The 23,074-nt window shown below is 39.4% G+C and overlaps 1 protein-coding gene across 3 annotated transcripts in view; it reads right to left on the bottom strand.

Annotated features, from left to right (window-relative positions):
- The window catches only part of LOC135562782 (regulator of G-protein signaling 20-like), a 251,854-nt gene that overhangs the window by 90,910 nt on the left and 137,870 nt on the right, over positions 1-23,074 (bottom strand). The window lies entirely within an intron of this gene.

The following is a 23,074-nucleotide window of genomic DNA, read 5'->3' on the forward strand; positions in this document are numbered from 1 at the left end:
TATCTAACAAACATTATGGTGATGTATCTAACAGAACATTATGGTGATGTATCTAACAGAACATTATGGTGATGTATCTAACAGAACATTATGGTGATGTATCTTAACATTATGGTGATGTATCTTATTATGGTGATGTATCTAACAGAACATTATGGTGATGTATCTAACATTATGGTGATGTATCTAAACATTATGGTGATGTATCTTTATGGTGAACATTATGGTGATGTATCTTAACATTATGGTGATGTATCTAACAGAACATTATGGTGATGTATCATTATGGTGATGTATCTAACAGAACATTATGGTGATGTATCTTAACATTATGGTGATGTATCTTAACATTATGGTGATGTATCTAACAAACATTATGGTGATGTATCTTAACATTATGGTGATGTATCTAACAGAACATTATGGTGATGTATCTATCAGAACATTAATGTATCAACATTATGGTGATGTATCTAACAGAACATTATGGTGATGTATCTTAACAGAACATTATGGTGATGTATCTTAACATTATGGTGATGTATCTATCAGAACATTATGGTGATGTATCTTAACATTATGGTGATGTATCTAACAGAACATTATGGTGATGTATCTAACAGAACATTATGGTGATGTATCTAACAGAACATTATGGTGATGTATCTTAACATTATGGTGATGTATCTAACAGAACATTATGGTGATGTATCTAACAGAACATTATGGTGATGTATCTTAACATTATGGTGATGTATCTTAACATTATGGTGATGTATCTATCAGAACATTATGGTGATGTATCTTAACATTATGGTGATGTATCTAACAGAACATTATGGTGATGTATCTTAACATTATGGTGATGTATCTAACAGAACATTATGGTGATGTATCTTAACATTATGGTGATGTATCTTAACATTATGGTGATGTATCTTAACATTATGGTGATGTATCTTAACATTATGGTGATGTATCTAACAGAACATTATGGTGATGTATCTTAACATTATGGTGATGTATCTTAACATTATGGTGATGTATCTTAACATTATGGTGATGTATCTAACAGAACATTATGGTGATGTATCTAACAGAACATTATGGTGATGTATCTTAACATTATGGTGATGTATCTAAACATTATGGTGATGTATCTTAACATTATGGTGATGTATCTTAACATTATGGTGATGTATCTATCAGAACATTATGGTGATGTATCTAACAGAACATTATGGTGATGTATCTAACAGAACATTATGGTGATGTATCTAACAGAACATTATGGTGATGTATCTAACAGAACATTATGGTGATGTATCTAACAGAACATTATGGTGATGTATCTTAACATTATGGTGATGTATCTTAACATTATGGTGATGTATCTTAACATTATGGTGATGTATCTTAACATTATGGTGATGTATCTAACAGAACATTATGGTGATGTATCTTAACATTATGGTGATGTATCTAACAGAACATTATGGTGATGTATCTTAACATTATGGTGATGTATCTTAACATTATGGTGATGTATCTAACAGAACATTATGGTGATGTATCTTAACATTATGGTGATGTATCTTAACATTATGGTGATGTATCTAACAGAACATTATGGTGATGTATCTAACAGAACATTATGGTGATGTATCTAACAGAACATTATGGTGATGTATCTTAACATTATGGTGATGTATCTTAACATTATGGTGATGTATCTTAACATTATGGTGATGTATCTAACAGAACATTATGGTGATGTATCTAACAGAACATTATGGTGATGTATCTAACATTATGGTGATGTATCTTAACATTATGGTGATGTATCTTAACATTATGGTGATGTATCTAACAGAACATTATGGTGATGTATCTATCAGAACATTATGGTGATGTATCTAACAGAACAGTATGGTGATGTATCTTAACATTATGGTGATGTATCTAACAGAACATTATGGTGATGTATCTTAACATTATGGTGATGTATCTTAACATTATGGTGATGTATCTAACAGAACATTATGGTGATGTATCTAACAGAACATTATGGTGATGTATCTTAACATTATGGTGATGTATCTAACATTATGGTGATGTATCTAACAGAACATTATGGTGATGTATCTAACAGAACATTATGGTGATGTATCTTAACATTATGGTGATGTATCTTAACATTATGGTGATGTATCTAACAGAACATTATGGTGATGTATCTATCAGAACATTATGGTGATGTATCTTAACATTATGGTGATGTATCTTAACATTATGGTGATGTATCTTAACATTATGGTGATGTATCTAACATTATGATGTATCTTATTATGGTGATGTATCTTAGAACATTATGGTGATGTATCTAACAGAACATTATGGTGATGTATCTAACAGAACATTATGGTGATGTATCTTAACATTATGGTGATGTATCTTAACATTATGGTGATGTATCTATCAGAACATTATGGTGATGTATCTTAACATTATGGTGATGTATCTAACAGAACATTATGGTGATGTATCTAACAGAACATTATTGTATCTATCATTATGGTGATGTATCTAACACATTATGGTGATGTATCTAACAGAACATTATGGTGATGTATCTTAACATTATGGTGATGTATCTAAACATTATGGTGATGTATCTTAACATTATGGTGATGTATCTAACAGAACATTATGGTGATGTATCTAAACATTATGGTGATGTATCTATAAACATTATGGTGATGTATCTTAACATTATGGTGATGTATCTAACAGAACATTATGGTGATGTATCTAAACATTATGGTGATGTATCTTAACATTATGGTGATGTATCTTAACATTATGGTGATGTATCTAACAGAACATTATGGTGATGTATCTAAACATTATGGTGATGTATCTTAACATTATGGTGATGTATCTTAACATTATGGTGATGTATCTATCAGAACATTATGGTGATGTATCTAACAGAACATTATGGTGATGTATCTTAACATTATGGTGATGTATCTAAACATTATGGTGATGTATCTTAACATTATGATGTATCATTATGGTGATGTATCTAACATTATGGTGATGTATCAGAACATTATGGTGATGTATCTTAACATTATGGTGATGTATCTAACAGAACATTATGGTGATGTATCTAACAGAACATTATGGTGATGTATCTAACAGAACATTATGGTGATGTATCTAACAGAACATTATGGTGATGTATCTTAACATTATGGTGATGTATCTAACAACATTATGGTGATGTATCTTAACATTATGGTGATGTATCTTTTATGGTGATGTATCTAACAGAACATTATGGTGATGTATCTTAGAACATTATGGTGATGTATCTAACAGAACATTATGGTGATGTATCTTAACATTATGGTGATGTATCTTAACATTATGGTGATGTATCTAACAGAACATTATGGTGATGTATCTTAACATTATGGTGATGTATCTTAACATTATGGTGATGTATCTAACAGAACATTATGGTGATGTATCTAAACATTATGGTGATGTATCTAAACATTATGGTGATGTATCTTAACATTATGGTGATGTATCTTAACATTATGGTGATGTATCTATTATTATGGTGATGTATCTATCAACATTATGGTGATGTATCTTAACATTATGGTGATGTATCTTAACATTATGGTGATGTATCTAAACATTATGGTGATGTATCTAACATTATGGTGATGTATCTAACATTATGGTGATGAACATTATGGTGATGTATCTAAACATTATGGTGATGTATCTTAACATTATGGTGATGTATCTTAACATTATGGTGATGTATCTAACAGAACATTATGGTGATGTATCTAACAGAACATTATGGTGATGTATCTAACAGAACATTATGGTGATGTATCTAACAGAACATTATGGTGATGTATCTAACAGAACATTATGGTGATGTATCTTAACATTATGGTGATGTATCTTAACATTATGGTGATGTATCTAACAGAACATTATGGTGATGTATCTAACAGAACATTATGGTGATGTATCTTAACATTATGGTGATGTATCTAAACATTATGGTGATGTATCTAACAGAACATTATGGTGATGTATCTATCAGAACATTATGGTGATGTATCTTAACATTATGGTGATGTATCTTAACATTATGGTGATGTATCTTAACATTATGGTGATGTATCTTAACATTATGGTGATGTATCTATCAGAACATTATGGTGATGTATCTATCAGAACATTATGGTGATGTATCTTAACATTATGGTGATGTATCTAACAGAACATTATGGTGATGTATCTTAACAGAACATTATGGTGATGTATCTTAACATTATGGTGATGTATCTATCAGAACATTATGGTGATGTATCTTAACATTATGGTGATGTATCTAACATTATGGTGATGTAACATTGATGTATCTTAACATTATGGTGATGTATCTTAACATTATGGTGATGTTTCTAACAGAACATTATGGTGATGTATCTAACATTATGGTGATGTATCTTAACATTATGGTGATGTATCTTAACATTATGGTGATGTATCTAACAGAACATTATGGTGATGTATCTTAACATTATGGTGATGTATCTAAAGAACATTATGGTGATGTATCTTAACATTATGGTGATGTATCTTAACATTATGGTGATGTATCTTAACATTATGGTGATGTATCTATCAGAACATTATGGTGATGTATCTTAACATTATGGTGATGTTTCTATCAGAACATTATGGTGATGTATCTTAACATTATGGTGATGTATCTAACAGAACATTATGGTGATGTATCTTAACAGAACATTATGGTGATGTATCTTAACATTATGGTGATGTATCTTAACATTATGGTGATGTATCTATCAGAACATTATGGTGATGTATCTTAACATTATGGTGATGTATCTAACAGAACATTATGGTGATGTATCTTAACATTATGGTGATGTATCTTAACATTATGGTGATGTATCTTAACATTATGGTGATGTATCTAACATTATGGTGATGTATCTAACAGAACATTATGGTGATGTATCTTAACATTATGGTGATGTATCTTAACATTATGGTGATGTATCTATCAGAACATTATGGTGATGTATCTAACAGAACATTATGGTGATGTATCTTAACATTATGGTGATGTATCTAAACATTATGGTGATGTATCTTAACATTATGGTGATGTATCTTAACATTATGGTGATGTATCTATCAGAACATTATGGTGATGTATCTTAACATTATGGTGATGTATCTAACAGAACATTATGGTGATGTATCTAACAGAACATTATGGTGATGTATCTAACAGAACATTATGGTGATGTATCTAACAGAACATTATGGTGATGTATCTTAACATTATGGTGATGTATCTTAACATTATGGTGATGTATCTTAACATTATGGTGATGTATCTAACAGAACATTATGGTGATGTATCTTAACATTATGGTGATGTATCTAACAGAACATTATGGTGATGTATCTTAACATTATGGTGATGTATCTTAACATTATGGTGATGTATCTAACAGAACATTATGGTGATGTATCTTAACATTATGGTGATGTATCTTAACATTATGGTGATGTATCTAACAGAACATTATGGTGATGTATCTAACAGAACATTATGGTGATGTATCTAACAGAACATTATGGTGATGTATCTTAACATTATGGTGATGTATCTTAACATTATGGTGATGTATCTTAACATTATGGTGATGTATCTAACAGAACATTATGGTGATGTATCTAACAGAACATTATGGTGATGTATCTAACAGAACATTATGGTGATGTATCTTAACATTATGGTGATGTATCTTAACATTATGGTGATGTATCTAACAGAACATTATGGTGATGTATCTTAACATTATGGTGATGTATCTAACAGAACATTATGGTGAACATTATGGTGATGTATCTTAACATTATGGTGATGTATCTAAACATTATGGTGATGTATCTTAACATTATGGTGATGTATCTAACAGAACATTATGGTGATGTATCTAAACATTATGGTGATGTATCTTAACATTATGGTGATGTATCTAAACATTATGGTGATGTATCTAAAGAACATTATGGTGATGTATCTAACAGAACATTATGGTGATGTATCTAACAGAACATTATGGTGATGTATCTAAAGAACATTATGGTGATGTATCTTAACATTATGGTGATGTATCTTAACATTATGGTGATGTATCTAACAGAACATTATGGTGATGTATCTAACAGAACATTATGGTGATGTATCTAACAGAACATTATGGTGATGTATCTTAACATTATGGTGATGTATCTAAAGAACATTATGGTGATGTATCTAACAGAACATTATGGTGATGTATCTATCAGAACATTATGGTGATGTATCTTAACATTATGGTGATGTATCTTAACATTATGGTGATGTATCTTAACATTATGGTGATGTATCTATCAGAACATTATGGTGATGTATCTATCAGAACATTATGGTGATGTATCTTAACATTATGGTGATGTATCTAACAGAACATTATGGTGATGTATCTAACAGAACATTATGGTGATGTATCTTAACATTATGGTGATGTATCTTAACATTATGGTGATGTATCTATCAGAACATTATGGTGATGTATCTTAACATTATGGTGATGTATCTAACAGAACATTATGGTGATGTATCTAACAGAACATTATGGTGATGTATCTTAACATTATGGTGATGTATCTTAACATTATGGTGATGTATCTAACAGAACATTATGGTGATGTATCTTAACATTATGGTGATGTATCTAACAGAACATTATGGTGATGTATCTTAACAGAACATTATGGTGATGTATCTATCAGAACATTATGGTGATGTATCTAACATTATGGTGATGTATCTAACAGAACATTATGGTGATGTATCTTAACATTATGGTGATGTATCTTAACATTATGGTGATGTATCTTAACATTATGGTGATGTATCTTAACATTATGGTGATGTATCTAACAGAACATTATGGTGATGTATCTAACAGAACATTATGGTGATGTATCTTAACATTATGGTGATGTATCTTAACATTATGGTGGTGTATCTAACAGAACATTATGGTGATGTATCAGAACATTATGGTGATGTATCTTAACATTATGGTGATGTATCTTAACATTATGGTGATGTATCTTAACATTATGGTGATGTATCTAACAGAACATTATGGTGATGTATCTAACAGAACATTATGGTGATGTATCTTAACATTATGGTGATGTATCTTAACATTATGGTGATGTATCTAACAGAACATTATGGTGATGTATCTAACAGAACATTATGGTGATGTATCTAACAGAACATTATGGTGATGTATCTATCAGAACATTATGGTGATGTATCTTAACATTATGGTGATGTATCTAACAGAACATTATGGTGATGTATCTTAACATTATGGTGATGTATCTAACAGAACATTATGGTGATGTATCTTAACATTATGGTGATGTATCTAACAGAACATTATGGTGATGTATCTAACAGAACATTATGGTGATGTATCTTAACATTATGGTGATGTATCTTAACATTATGGTGATGTATCTAACAGAACATTATGGTGATGTATCTTAACATTATGGTGATGTATCTAACATAACATTATGGTGATGTATCTTAACATTATGGTGATGTATCTAACAGAACATTATGGTGATGTATCTAACAGAACATTATGGTGATGTATCTTAACATTATGGTGATGTATCTTAACATTATGGTGATGTATCTAACAGAACATTATGGTGATGTATCTAACAGAACATTATGGTGATGTATCTTAACATTATGGTGATGTATCTTAACATTATGGTGATGTATCTAACAGAACATTATGGTGATGTATCAAACAGAACATTATGGTGATGTATCTTAACATTATGGTGATGTATCTTAACAGAACATTATAGTGATGTATCTTAACATTATGGTGATGTATCTTAACATTATGGTGATGTATCTTAACATTATGGTGATGTATCTTAACATTATGGTGATGTATCTTAACATTATGGTGATGTATCTAACAGAACATTATGGTGATGTATCTAACAGAACATTATGGTGATGTATCTTAACATTATGGTGATGTATCTTAACATTATGGTGATGTATCTATCAGAACATTATGGTGATGTATCTAACAGAACATTATGGTGATGTATCTTAACATTATGGTGATGTATCTTAACATTATGGTGATGTATCTTAACATTATGGTGATGTATCTAACAGAACATTATGGTGATGTATCTAACAGAACATTATGGTGATGTATCTTAACATTATGGTGATGTATCTTAACATTATGGTGATGTATCTTAACATTATGGTGATGTATCTTAACATTACGGTGATGTATCTTAACATTATGGTGATGTATCTTAACATTATGGTGATTATGTACATTATGTATCTAAAGTATCTAATGAAGCAGCCAATAAAACTTCATTTTCAAAATACTTAGCTTATAGCTTCAAAAAAACATTCTAAACAGCACACCTGGGACAACACCATTCTAAACAGCACACCTGAGACAACACCATTCTAAACAGCACACCTGAGACAACACCATTCTAAACAGCACACCTGGGGAAACACCATTCTAAACAACACACCTGAGACAACACCATTCTAAACAGCACACCTGGGGAAACACCATTCTAAACAGCACACCTGGGGAAACACCATTCTAAACAGCACACCTGGGACAACGCCATTCTAAACAACACACCTGGGGAAACACCATTCTAAACAGCACACCTGGGACAACACCATTCTAAACAACACACCTGAGACAACACCATTCTAAACAGCACACCTGGGGAAACACCATTCTAAACAGCACACCTGGGGAAACACCATTCTAAACAGCACACCTGGGACAACGCCATTCTAAACAACACACCTGGGGAAACACCATTCTAAACAGCACACCTGGGGAAACACCATTCTAAACAACACACCTGAGACAACACCATTCTAAACAGCACACCTGGGGAAACACCATTCTAAACAGCACACCTGAGACAACACCATTCTAAACAGCACACCTGGGACAACGCCATTCTAAACAACACACCTGAGACAACACCATTCTAAACAACACACCCGGGGAAACGCCATTCTAAACAGCACACCTGGGACAACGCCATTCTAAACAACACACCTGAGACAACACCATTCTAAACAACACACCCGGGGAAACGCCATTCTAAACAACACACCTGAGACAACACCATTCTAAACAACACACCTGAGACAACACCATTCTAAACAACACACCTGATGGCGGTTCCATATCTCTGTTAGACACTTAATGGGGGATCTAAAGATGCAACAACTATGATGGCTTGCTAATATGACCAGGATTGTGCCTTTGGCTTCTGGACAAAGAAAGAAAGTTGAAATGAAAACCAATAGAACTGGAGAGAGATGACATAGTGGTGGATCCAATAGAACAGGAGAGAGATGACATAGTGGTGGGTCTAATAGAACAGGAGAGAGATGACATAGTGGTGGGTCCAATAGAAAAGGAGAGAGATGACATAGTGGTGGGTCCAATAGAACAGGAGAGAGATGACATAGTGGTGGGTCCAATAGAACAGGAGAGAGCTGACATAGTGGTGGGTCCAATAGAACAGGAGAGAGATGACATAGTGGTGGGTCTAATAGAACAGGAGAGAGATGACATAGTGGTGGGTCTAATAGAACAGGAGAGAGATGACATAGTGGTGGGTCTAATAGAACAGGAGAGAGATGACATAGTGGTGGGTCCAATAGAACAGGAGATAGATGACATAGTGGTGGGTCTAATAGAACAGGAGAGAGATGACATAGTGGTGGGTCCAATAGGGAAGTAAATGGAAATAAAATTCCCAAAACTATATAAATACTCCTGTATATTCCTAAATAAAATAATTCTAAATACTTCACAAGAAAGCATGACTTAGAAAGCATGACTTAGGAGCATGTGTCTGGTCTCTCTGTCCTGATAATGTTCAGGGTGCATGTGTCTGGTCTCTCTGTCCTGATCTCTCTGTCCTGATAATGTTGATGGAGCATGTGTCTGGTCTCTCTGTCCTGATAATGTTGATGGAGCATGTGTCTGGTCTCTCTGTCCTGATAATGTTGAGGGTGCATGTGTCTGGTCTCGCTGTCCTGATAATGTTGGGGGAGCATGTGTCTGGTCTCTCTGTCCTGATAATGTTGAGGGAGCATGTGTCTGGTCTCTCTGTCCTGATAATGTTGAGGGAGCATGTGTCTGGTCTCTCTGTCCTGATAATGTTGAGGGAGCATGTGTCTGGTCTCTCTGTCCTGATAATGTTGATGGAGCATGTGTCTTGTCTCTCTGTCCTGATAATGTTGGGGGAGCATGTGTCTGGTCTCTCTGTCCTGATAATGTTGGGGAGCATGTGTCTGGTCTCTCTGTCCTGATAATGTTGAGGGAGCATGTGTCTGGTCTCTCTGCCCTGATAATGTTGGGGGAGCATGTGTCTGGTCTCTCTGTCCTGCTAATGTTGGGGGAGCATGTGTCTGGTCTCTCTGTCCTGATAATGTTGAGGGAGCACGCACGCCTGAACATGCTGCCCAGAAATGTAGAGAAGTTAACATTTTTTAAGATACATTACAAATGATAATATATTAAAAATATAGTTCCTGACAGTATGCTATTTGAAAAATATTTCCAACTATCTCCCCTCCGACAATCACCAGTCTTCGGTGTGAAAGAGTAATGGAAGTTAAAGGCTTGCTGCTGTCACCCCCTGATCTGTTTCACCTATCCTCTTATTGTCTCCACCCCCTGTGTATTTATCCCTGTGTTTCCGGTCTCGCTTTACCAGTGTAATGGAAGTTAAAGGCTTGGCCTACAGGCTATGAGTTCCATGCGCTCATTTCTTAAATTGTAAGGTTTCCCCGCCTATGAAGTTTTTATAAAATATTTGCCTCCATGTTTCCATGGTTGAATTTTTGCCAATAGGCTACTTTGAAGCAAGGTAAGACGTGTCTCATAATATGAAATAAAAAATACCGGTTTCGAACAGTTAAGTCTGTTTTCTAAATGTATACTGCCTCCAGCTCACATTGTAAAGTGGTGGGTGACGAGGCAACAGCCATTTGACTTGAATGGTGAACGGGGAAGTGCTCCTTCTATTACCAGTTGAGAAAAAAAAATTCAAAGCACTTTTCAAAGCGATTGCATTTAGAATTGTTGAGCAACGATTAGCCTTTTTAAAAGTACCTGTTTTACTCCAGCAACAACAAGTTGAAGAGCAGGAGGACCAATCACGTGGGATTAGTTGTGTTGGATAAATAAGATACATGATTTGTATTATTTATTTTATCCTTATTTAACTATTTGAATAAAGAAAATACACACACGCCAATTAAAAGCCACTAAATGATTAAAAAGATAGTAGAGGTCAGAAGAAGAGGGTAGAGGAGGGTAGAGGATAGTAGAGGATAGTAGAGGAGGATAGAGGAGGGTAGGGGATAGTAGAGGATAGTAGAGGAGGGTAGAGGAGGGTAGAGGAGGGTAGAGGATAGTAGAGGAGGGTAGAGGATAGTAGAGGATAGTAGAGGTCAGAAGAGGAGGGTAGAGGAGGGTAGAGGATAGTAGAGGAGGATAGAGAGGGTAGGGGATAGTAGAGGATGGTAGAGGACGGTAGAGGAGGGCAGAGGATAGTAGAGGATAGTAGAGGACGGTAGAGGAGGGCAGAGGATAGTAGAGGATAGTAGAGGAGGGTAGAGGATAGTAGAGGATAGTAGAGGAGGGTAGACGATATTAGAGTAGGGCAGAGGGTAGAAGAGGAGGGCAGAGGAATTAAGAGGAGGGCAGAGGGTAGAAGAGGAGGGCAAAGGATAGTGGAGGATATTAGAGGAGGGTAGAGGATAGCAGAGGATAGTAGAGGATAGTAGAGGATAGTAGAGGTCAGAAGAGGAGGGTAGAGGAGGGCAGAGGAGGGTAGAGGATAGTAGAGGAGGATAGAGGAGGGTAGGGGATAGTAGAGGATAGTAGAGGACGGTAGAGGAGGGCAGAGGATAGTAGAGGATAGTAGAGGATGGTAGAGGAGGGTAGGGGATAGTAGAGGATAGTAGAGGACGGTAGAGGAGGGCAGAGGATAGTAGAGGATAGTAGAGGAGGGTAGAGGATAGTAGAGGAGGGCAGAGGATAGTAGAGGATAGTAGAGGAGGGTAGAGGATAGTAGAGGATATTAGAGGAGGGTAGAGGATAGTAGAGGATATTAGAGGAGGGTAGAGGATAGTAGAGGATAGTAGAGGATAGTAGAGGAGGGTAGAGGATAGTATAGGATATTAGAGGAGAGGATAGAGAGGGTGAGAGATAGTATAGGATATTAGAGGGATGGTAGGAGGGTGATGGATAGCAGAGGATAGTAGAGGATAGTAGAGGATAGTAGAGATATTAGAGGAGGGTAGAGGATAGTAGAGGAGGGTAGAGGAGGGTAGAGGATAGTAGAGGATAGTAGAGGAGGGTAGAGGAGGGTAGAGGATAGTAGATGATATTAGAGGAGGGTAGAGGATAGTAGAGGAGGGTAAAGGATAGTAGAGGATAGTAGAGATATTAGAGAGAGATAAAGGATATTAGGATGTTAGAGGATAGTAGAGGATAGTAGAGATGAGGATAGTAGAGGATAGTAGAGGAGGGCAGAGGATAGTAGAGGATATTAGAGGAGGGCAGAGGATAGTAGAGGATGTTAGAGGAGGGCAGAGTATAGTAGAGGATATTAGCGGAGGGTAGAGGATAGTAGAGGATATTAGAGGAGGGCAGAGGATATTAGAGGAGGGTAGAGGATAGTAGAGGATATTAGAGGAGGGTAGAGGATAGTAGAGGATATTAGAGGAGGGCAGAGGATATTAGAGGAGGGTAGAGGATATTAGAGGAGGGCAGAGGATAGTGGAGGATATTAGAGGAGGGTAGAGGATAGTAGAGGATATTAGAGGATATTAGAGGAGGGCAGAGGATAGTAGAGGATAGTAGAGGAAATTAGAGGAGGGTAGAGGATAGTAGAGGAGGGCAGACGATAGTAGAGGAAATTAGAGGAGGGTAGAGGATAGTAGAGGAGGGCAGAGAATAGTAGAGGAAATTAGAGGAGGGTAGAGGATAGTAGAGGAGGGTAGAGGATAGTAGAGGAAATTAGAGGAGGGTAGAGGATAGTAGAGGATAGTAGAGGAGGGTAGAGGATAGTAGAGGACGGCAGAGGATAGTAGAGGAGGGTAGAGGATATTAGAGGAGGTTAAAGGATATTAGAGGAGGTTAGAGGATAGTAGAGGATAGTAGAGGATAGTAGAGGAGGGTAGAGGATAGTAGAGGACGGCAGAGGATATTAGAGGAGGGTAGAGGATAGTAGAGGACGGCAGAGGATAGTAGAGGAGGGCAGAGGATAGTAGAGGAAATTAGAGGAGGGTAGAGGATAGTAGAGGACGGCAGAGGATAGTAGAGGATAGTAGAGGAGGGTAGAGGATAGTAGAGGATAGTAGAGGAGGGTAGAGGATAGTAGAGGAGGGTAGAGGATAGTAGAGGATAGTAGAGGAGGGTACAGGATAGTAGAGGAGGGCAGAGGATAGTAGAGGATAGTAGAGGAGGGTAGAGGATATTAGAGGAGGTTAGAGGAAGGCAGAGGATAGTAGAGGATATTAGAGAGGAGGGGGTAGAGTATAGTAGAGGAGGGCAGATATAGTAGAGGATATTAGAGATGAGGGCAGATGGATAGTAGAGGATATTAGAGGAGGGTGGAGGGTAGAGAGGGCAGAGGATAGTAGATGATATTAGAGGAGGGGTAGAAGATAGTAGAGGATAGTAGAGGGAGGGCAGATGATAGTAGAGGATATTAGAGGATAGTAGAGGATATTAGAGGAGGGTATAGGATAGTACAGGATAGTAGAGGAGGGTAGGGATAGTAGAGGATAGTAGAGGATAGTAGAGGAGGTAGAGATAGCAGAGGATAGTAGAGGATAGTAGAGGAGGGTAGAGGATAGAGAGGATAGTAGAGTATAGTAGAGGATAGTAGAGGATAGTAGAGGATATTAGAGGAGGGTAGAGGAGGTTAGAGGATAGTAGAGGATAGTAGAGGATAGTAGAGGATAGTAGAGGAGGGTAGATGATAGTAGAGGATAGCAGATGATAGTAGAGATGATGGTAGAGGATAGAGTAGATGGATAGTAGAGGATGGTAGAGGAGGGCAGAGGATAGTAGAGGATAGTAGAGGACCCGCAGAGGATAGGGCAGAGGATAGAGAGGATAGTAGAGGAGGGTAGAGGATAGTAGAGGATAGTAGAGAGGGTAGACGATATTAGAGTAGGGCAGAGGGTAGAAGAGGAGGGCAGAGGAATTAAGAGGAGGGCAGAGGGTAGAAGAGGAGGGCAAAGGATAGTGGAGGATATTAGAGGAGGGTAGAGGATAGTAGAGGAGGGCAGAGAATAGTAGAGGAAATTAGAGGAGGGTAGAGGATAGTAGAGGAGGGTAGAGGATAGTAGAGGAAATTAGAGGAGGGTAGAGGATAGTAGAGGATAGTAGAGGAGGGTAGAGGATAGTAGAGGATGGCAGAGGATAGTAGAGGATGGCAGAGGATAGTAGAGGATATTAGAGGAGGGTAGAGGATAGTAGAGGATAGTAGAGGACAGCAGAGGATATTAGAGGATAGTAGAGGATATTAGAGGAGGTTAAAGGATATTAGAGGAGGTTAGAGGATAGTAGAGGATAGTAGAGGATAGTAGAGGAGGGTAGAGGATAGTAGAGGACGGCAGAGGATAGTAGAGGAGGGTAGAGGATATTAGAGGAGGTTAAAGGATATTAGAGAGGTTAGAGGATAGTAGAGGATAGTAGAGGATAGTAGAGGAGGAGAGGATAGTAGAGGACGAAGAGGATGATTAGAGGAGGGTAGAGGATAGCAGAGGACGGCAGAGGATAGTAGAGGATAGTAGAGGAGGGCAGATGATAGTAGAGGAAATTAGAGGAGGGTAGAGGATAGTAGAGGACGGCAGAGGATAGTAGAGGATAGTAGAGGAGGGTAGAGGATAGTAGAGATAGTAGAGAGGGTAGAGGATAGTAGAGAGGGTAGAGGATAGTAGAGGATAGTAGAGAGATGAGGATAGTAGAGGATAGTAGAGGAGGGTAGAGATAGTAGAGGAGGGTAGAGGATAGTAGAGGATAGTAGAGGAGGGTACAGGATAGTAGAGGAGGGTAGAGGATAGTAGAGGATAGTAGAGGAGGGTAGAGGATATTAGAGGAGGTTAGAGGAGGGCAGAGGATAGTAGAGGATATTAGAGGAGGGTGGAGGGTAGAGTATAGTAGAGGAGGGCAGAGTATAGTAGAGGATATTAGAGGAGGGCAGAGGATAGTAGAGGATATTAGAGGAGGGTGGAGGGTAGAGGAGGGCAGAGGATAGTAGAGGATATTAGAGGAGGGTAGAAGATAGTAGAGGATAGTAGAGGAGGGCAGAGTATAGTAGAGGATATTAGAGGATAGTAGAGGATATTAGAGGAGGGTATAGGATAGTACAGGATAGTAGAGGAGGGTATAGGATAGTAGAGGATAGTAGAGGATAGTAGAGGAGGGTAGAGGATAGTAGAGGATAGTAGAGGATAGTAGAGGAGGGTAGAGGATAGTAGAGGATAGTAGAGTATAGTAGAGGATAGTAGAGGATAGTAGAGGATATTAGAGGAGGGTAGAGGAGGTTAGAGGATAGTAGAGGATAGTAGAGGATAGTAGAGGATAGTAGAGGAGGGTAGAGGATAGTAGAGGATAGTAGAGGATAGTAGAGGAGGGTAGAGGATAGTAGAGGATAGTAGAGGATGGTAGAGGAGGGCAGAGGATAGTAGAGGATAGTAGAGGACGGTAGAGGAGGGCAGAGGATAGTAGAGGATAGTAGAGGAGGGTAGAGGATAGTAGAGGATAGTAGAGGAGGGCAGACGATATTAGAGTAGGCAGAGGCAGAGGGCAAAGGATAGATATTAGAGGAGGGTAGAGGATAGAGAGGAGGGCAGAGAGATAGTGAGGATATTAGAGGAGGGTAGAGGATAGTAGAGGAGGGCAGAGAATAGTAGAGGAAATTAGAGGAGGGTAGATAGTAGGATAGTAGAGGAGGGTAGAGGATAGTAGAGGAAATTAGAGGAGGGTAGAGGATAGTAGAGGATATTAGAGGAGGGTAGAGGATAGTAGAGGATAGAGCAGAGGATATTAGAGGATAGTAGAGGATATTAGAGGAGGTTAAAGGATATTAGAGGAGGTTAGAGAGGATAGTAGAGGATAGTAGAGGAGGGTATAGTAGAGGATATTAGAGGATAGTAGAGGAGGGTAGAGGATATTAGAGGAAAGCAGAGGATATTAGAGGAGGGTAGAGGATAGTAGAGGATGAGATAGAGGATAGTAGAGGAGGGCAGATGATAGTAGAGGAAATTAGAGGAGGGTAGAGGATAGTAGAGGACGGCAGAGGATAGTAGAGGATAGTAGAGGAGGGTAGAGGATAGTAGAGGATAGTAGAGGAGGGTAGAGGATAGTAGAGGAGGGTAGAGGATAGTAGAGGATAGTAGAGGATAGTAGAGGAGGGTAGAGGATAGTAGAGGAGGGCAGAGGAGGGTAGAGGATAGTAGAGGAGGGTAGAGGATAGTAGAGGATAGTAGAGGAGGGTAGAGGATATTAGAGGAGGTTAGAGGAGGGCAGAGGATAGTAGAGGATATTAGAGGAGGGTGGAGGGTAGAGTATAGTAGAGGAGGGCAGAGTATAGTAGAGGATATTAGAGGAGGGCAGAGGATAGTAGAGGATATTAGAGGAGGGTGGAGGGTAGAGTATAGTAGAGGAGGGCAGAGGATAGTAGAGGATATTAGAGGAGGGTAGAAGATAGTAGAGGCTAGTAGAGGAGGGCAGAGTATAGTAGAGGATATTAGAGGATAGTAGAGGGTATTAGAGGAGGGTATAGGATAGTACAGGATAGTAGAGGAGGGTATAGGATAGTAGAGGATAGTAGAGGAGGGTAGAGGATAGTAGAGGATAGTAGAGGATAGTAGAGGAGGGTAGAGGATAGTAGAGGATAGTAGAGTATAGTAGAGGATAGTAGAGGATATTAGAGGAGGGTAGAGGTTAGAGGATAGTAGAGGATATTAGAGGAGGGTAGAGGATAGTAGAGGATAGTAGAGGATAGTAGAGGAGGGTAGAGGATAGTAGAGGATAGTAGAGGATAGTAGAGGACGGTAGAGGAAGGCAGAGGATAGTAGAGGATAGTAGAGGACGGTAGAGGAGGGCAGAGGATAGTAGAGGATAGTAGAGGAGGGTAGAGGATAGTAGAGGATAGTAGAGGAGGGTAGACGATATTAGAGTAGGGCAGAGGGTAGAAGAGGAGGGCAGAGGAATTAAGAGGAGGGCAGAGGGTAGAAGAGGAGGGCAAAGGATAGTGGAGGATATTAGAGGAGGGTAAAGGATATTAGAGGAGGGTAGAGGATAGTAGAGGATAGTAGAGGAGGGTAGAGGATATTAGAGGAGGGTAGAGGATAGCAGAGGATAGTAGAGGATAGTAGAGGATCAGAAGAGGAGGGTAGTAGAGGATGGCAGAGGAGGGTAGAGGATAGTAGAGGATATTAGAGGAGGGTAGGGGATAGTAGAGGATAGTAGAGGACGGTAGAGGATATTAGAGGATAGTAGAGGATGGTAGAGGATATTAGAGGAGGATAGAGGATAGTAGAGAGGACGGTAGAGGAGGGCAGAGGATAGTAGAGGATAGTAGAGGAGGGTAGAGGATAGTAGAGGAGGGCAGAGGATAGTAGAGGATATTAGAGATGGTAGAGGATAGTAGAGGATAGTAGAGGAGAGGAGAGACGATATTAGAGGATAGGGCAGAGGAGAAGAGGAGGGCAGAGGAATTAAGAGGAGGGCAGAGGGTAGAAGAGGAGGGCAAAGGATAGTGGAGGATATTAGAGGAGGGTAGAGGATAGTAGAGGATATTAGAGGAGGGTAGAGGATAGTAGAGGATAGTAGAGGATATTAGAGGAGGGTAGAGGATAGTAGAGGATAGTAGAGGATAGTAGAGGAGGGTAGATGATAGTATAGGATATTAGAGGAGGGTAGAGGAGGGTAGAGGATAGTAGAGGATATTAGAGGAGGGTAGAGGATAGTAGAGGATAGTAGAGGATAGTAGAGGAGGGTAGAGGATAGTAGAGGATAGTAGAGGAGGGTAGAGGAGAGTAGAGGAGGGTAGAGGATAGTAGAGGATAGTAGAGGATAGTAGAGGAGGGTAGAGGATAGTAGAGGAGGGTAGAGGATAGTAGAGGATAGTAGAGGATATTAGAGGAGGTAAAGGATATTAGAGGAGGTTAGAGGATAGTAGAGGATAGTAGAGGATAGTAGAGGATAGTAGAGGATATTAGAGGAGGTTAGAGGATAGTAGAGGATATTAGAGGAGGGTAGAGGATAGTAGAGGATAGTAGAGGATAGTAGAGGAGGGCAGAGGATAGTAGAGGATATTAGAGGAGGGTAGAGGATAGTAGGGGAGGAGGAGAGAGATAGTAGAGGATATTAGAGGAGGGCAGAGGATAGTAGAGGATAGTAGAGGAGGGTAGAGGATATTAGAGGAGGGCAGAGGATAGTAGAGGATATTAGAGGAGGGCAGAGGATAGTAGAGATAGAGAGGAGGAGGAGCAGAGGATAGCAGAGGATAGAGGATAGTAGAGGATATTAGAGGAGGGCAGAGGATAGTAGAGGATATTAGAGGAGGGTAGAGGATAGTAGAGGATAGTAGAGGAAATTAGAGGAGATAGAGGATAGTAGAGGATAGTAGAGGATAGTAGAGGAAATTAGAGGAGGGTAGAGGATAGTAGAGGAGGGCAGAGGATAGTAGAGGAAATTAGAGAGGAGGGTAGAGGATAGTAGAGGAGGGAGGATAGTAGAGGAAATAGAGGAGGGTAGAGGATAGTAGAGGAGGGTAGAGGATAGTAGAGGATAGTAGAGGATAGTAGAGGATAGTAGAGGAGATGTAGAGGAGATAGTAGAGGATAGTAGAGGAGATGAGGATAGTAGAGGATAGTAGAGGAGGGTAGAGGATAGTAGAGGATAGTAGAGGAGGGTAGAGGATAGTAGAGGATAGTAGAGGATAGTAGAGGAGGGTAGAGGATATTAGAGGAGGTTAGAGGATAGAGGAGGATAGTAGAGGATAGTAGAGGATAGGCAGAGGATAGAGAGAGGAGATAGAGGATAGTAGAGGATATTAGAGGAGGGTAGAGGATAGTAGGAGGATATTAGAGGAGGGTAGAGGATAGTAGAGGATAGTAGAGGATATTAGAGTTAGAGAGATAGTAGAGGATAGTAGAGGATAGTAGGAGGAGGATAGAGGATAGTAGAGATGATAGTAGAGAGGGTAGATGAGAGGGTAGAGGATAGTAGAGATAGTAGAGAGGGTAGAGGATAGAGGAGGGTAGAGGATAGTAGATGATAGTAGAGGAGGGTAGATGATAGAGGGTAGAGGAGGGATAGTAGAGGATAGATGAGAGAGATAGTAGAGGATAGTAGAGGAGGGTAGAGGATAGTAGAGGATATTAGAGGAGGGTAGAGGATAGTAGAGGAGGGTAGAGGATAGTAGAGGATAGTAGAGGATATTAGAGGAGGTTAAAGGATATTAGAGGAGGTTAGAGGATAGTAGAGGATAGTAGAGGAGGGTAGAGGATAGTAGAGGATAGTAGAGGAGGGCAGAGGATAGTAGAGGATATTAGAGGAGGGCAGAGGATAGTAGAGGATGTTAGAGGAGGGCAGAGTATAGTAGAGGATATTAGCGGAGGGTAGAGGATAGTAGAGGATATTAGAGGAGGGCAGAGGATATTAGAGGAGGGTAGAGGATAGTAGAGGATATTAGAGGAGGGCAGAGGATAGTAGAGGATATTAGAGGAGGGCAGAGGATATTAGAGGGTAGAGGATAGTAGAGGATATTAGAGGAGGGCAGAGGATAGTGGAGGATATTAGAGGAGGGTAGAGGATAGTAGAGGATATTAGAGGAGGCCAGAGGATAGTAGAGGATAGTAGAGGAAATTAGAGGAGGGTAGAGGATAGTAGAGGAGGGCAGAGGATAGTAGAGGAAATTAGAGGAGGGTAGAGGATAGTAGAGGAGGGCAGAGAATAGTAGAGGAAATTAGAGGAGGGTAGAGGATAGTAGAGGAGGGTAGAGGATAGTAGAGGATAGTAGAGGAGGGTAGAGGATAGTAGAGGATAGAGGATAGTAGAGGAGGGCAGAGGATAGTAGAGGAAATTAGAGGAGGGTAGAGGATAGTAGAGGATAGTAGAGGACAGCAGAGGATATTAGAGGATAGTAGAGGATATTAGAGGAGGTTAAAGGATATTAGAGGAGGTTAGAGGATAGTAGAGGATAGTAGAGGATAGTAGAGGAGGGTAGAGGATAGTAGAGGACGGCAGACGATAGTAGAGGAGGGTAGAGGATATTAGAGGAGGTTAAAGGATATTAGAGGAGGTTAGAGGATAGTAGAGGATAGTAGAGGATAGTAGAGGACGGCAGAGGATAGTAGAGGATAGTAGAGGAGGGCAGAGGATAGTAGAGGAAATTAGAGGAGGGTAGAGGATAGTAGAGGACGGCAGAGGATAGTAGAGGATGAGAGGGTGATAGTAGAGGAGGGCAGAGGATAGTAGAGAGATATTAGAGGAGGGTAGAGGATAGTAGAGGACAGAGAGGATAGAGGATAGAGAGGATAGTAGAGGATATTAGAGGATAGTAGAGGATATTAGAGGAGGGTAGAGGATAGTAGAGGAGGGTAGAGATGGTAGAGAGGATAGTAGAGGATAGTAGAGGATAGTAGAGGAGGGTAGAGGATAGTAGAGGATAGTAGAGGATAGTAGAGGAGGGTAGAGGATAGTAGAGGATAGTAGAGGATAGTAGAGGATATTAGAGGAGGGTAGAGGAGGGTAGAGGATAGTAGAGGATAGTAGAGGAGGGTAGAGGATAGTAGAGGATAGTAGAGGATAGTATAGGAGGGTAGAGGATAGTAGAGGATAGTAGAGGATAGTAGAGGAGGTTAGAGGATAGTAGAGGATAGTAGAGGATAGTAGAGGAGGGTAGAGGAGGGTAGAATGGGGTAAAGCTTTATAGCTGGCCTGCATTGCCCTGTATGGCTCCACACGATTTAGAGACAGACCAGGAAACTAACGGACACACTAAGTGCTTAGCACTTCTGAAGAATACTGGCCATAATTTGAAAACTGAGTGGAGAATCTGTAAAAATGTTGTCAGTCAGATGTCCACCAGTGGGTGGACCCTAAAACACAGGGCGCCAAATGGTTGACATACGAATGGTAGAGCAACATTAGGTGTGGTGCATGTGGTCCTGCTTTGCTGATTTCAAAAAAGCTTTTGACTGAATTTGGCATGAGGGTCTGCAATATAAATTGATGGAAAGTGGTGTTATGGGAAAAACATACAACACTATAAAATCTATGTACACAAACAAAAAGTGTGAGGTATAAATTGGCAAAAAAACACATTTCTTTCCACAGGGCTGTGGGGTGAGACAGGGAAGCAGCTTAAGCCCCACCCTATTCAACTTATACAGTGAAGTCGGAAGTTTACATACACCTTGGCCAAATACATTTCACCTCAGTTTTTCACAATTCCTGACATTTAATCCTCGTAAAAATGACCTGTCTTAGGTCAGTTAGGATCACCACTTTATTTTAAGACTGAAATGTCAGAATAATAGTAGAGAGAATGATTTATTTCAGATGTGATTTCTTTCATCACATTCCCAGTGGGTAAGGAGTTTACATACACTCAATTAGTATTTGGTAGCATTGCCTTTAAATTGCTTAACTTGGGTCAAACATTTCAGGTAGCCTTCCACAAGCTTCCCACAATAAGTTGGGTGAATTTTGGCCCATTCCTCCTGACAGAGCTGGTGTAACTGAGTCAGGTTTGTAGGCCTCCTTGCTCGCACACACTTTTTCAGTTCTGCCCACAAATGTTCTATAGATTGAGGTCAGGGCTTTGTGATGGCCACTCCAATACCTTGACTTTGTTGTCCTTCAGCCATTTTGCCACAACTTTGGAAGTATGATTGGGGGTCATTTTCCATTTAGAAGATCCATTTATGACCAAGCTTCAACTTCCTGTCTGATGTCTTGAGATGTTGCTTCAATATATCCACATAATTTTCCTCCCTCATGATGCCATATATTTTGGGAAGTGCACCAGTTCATCCTGCAGCAAAGCACCCCCACAACATGATGCTGCCACCCCCGTGCTTCACAGTTGGGATGGTGTTCTTCGGCTTGCAAGCCTCTTCTTTTTCCTCCAAACATAACGATGGTCATTATGGCCAAACAGTACTATTATTGTTTCATCGGACTAGAGGACATTTCACCAAAAAGTACAATCTTTTTCCCCATGTGCAGTTGCAAACCTTAATGTGTTTTTTTTATGGCGGTTTTGGAGCAGTGGCTTCTTCCTTGCTGAGCGGCATTTCAGGTTATGTCGATATAGGACTTGTTTTACAGTGAATATAGATACTTTTGTACCTGTTTCCTCCAGCATCTTCATAAGGTCCTTTACTGTTGTTCTGGGATTGATTTGCACTTTTCGCACCAAAGTACGTTCATCTCTAGGAGACAGAACGTGTCTCCTTCCTGAGCAGTATGACGGCTGCGTGGTCCCATGGTGTTTATACTTGCGTACTATTGTTTGTACAGATGAACGTGGTACCTTCAGGCTTTTGGAAATTGCTCCCAAGGATGAACCAGAACTGTGGAGGTCTACAGTTTTTTTTCCTGAGGTCTTGGCTGATTTCTTTTTATTTTCCTATGATGTCAATCAAAGAGGCACTGAGTTTGAATGTAGGCCTTGAAATACATCCACAGGTACACCTCCAATTGACTCAAATGATGTCAATTCGCCTATCAGAAGCTTCTGAACTTGGTCTATGTAAACTTCTTCTACAGTGAATTATAAGTGAAAT

The sequence above is a fragment of the Oncorhynchus nerka genome, linkage group LG20, assembly GCF_034236695.1.
Source record: "Oncorhynchus nerka isolate Pitt River linkage group LG20, Oner_Uvic_2.0, whole genome shotgun sequence".
Classification (NCBI taxonomy): Eukaryota; Metazoa; Chordata; class Actinopteri; order Salmoniformes; family Salmonidae; genus Oncorhynchus; species Oncorhynchus nerka.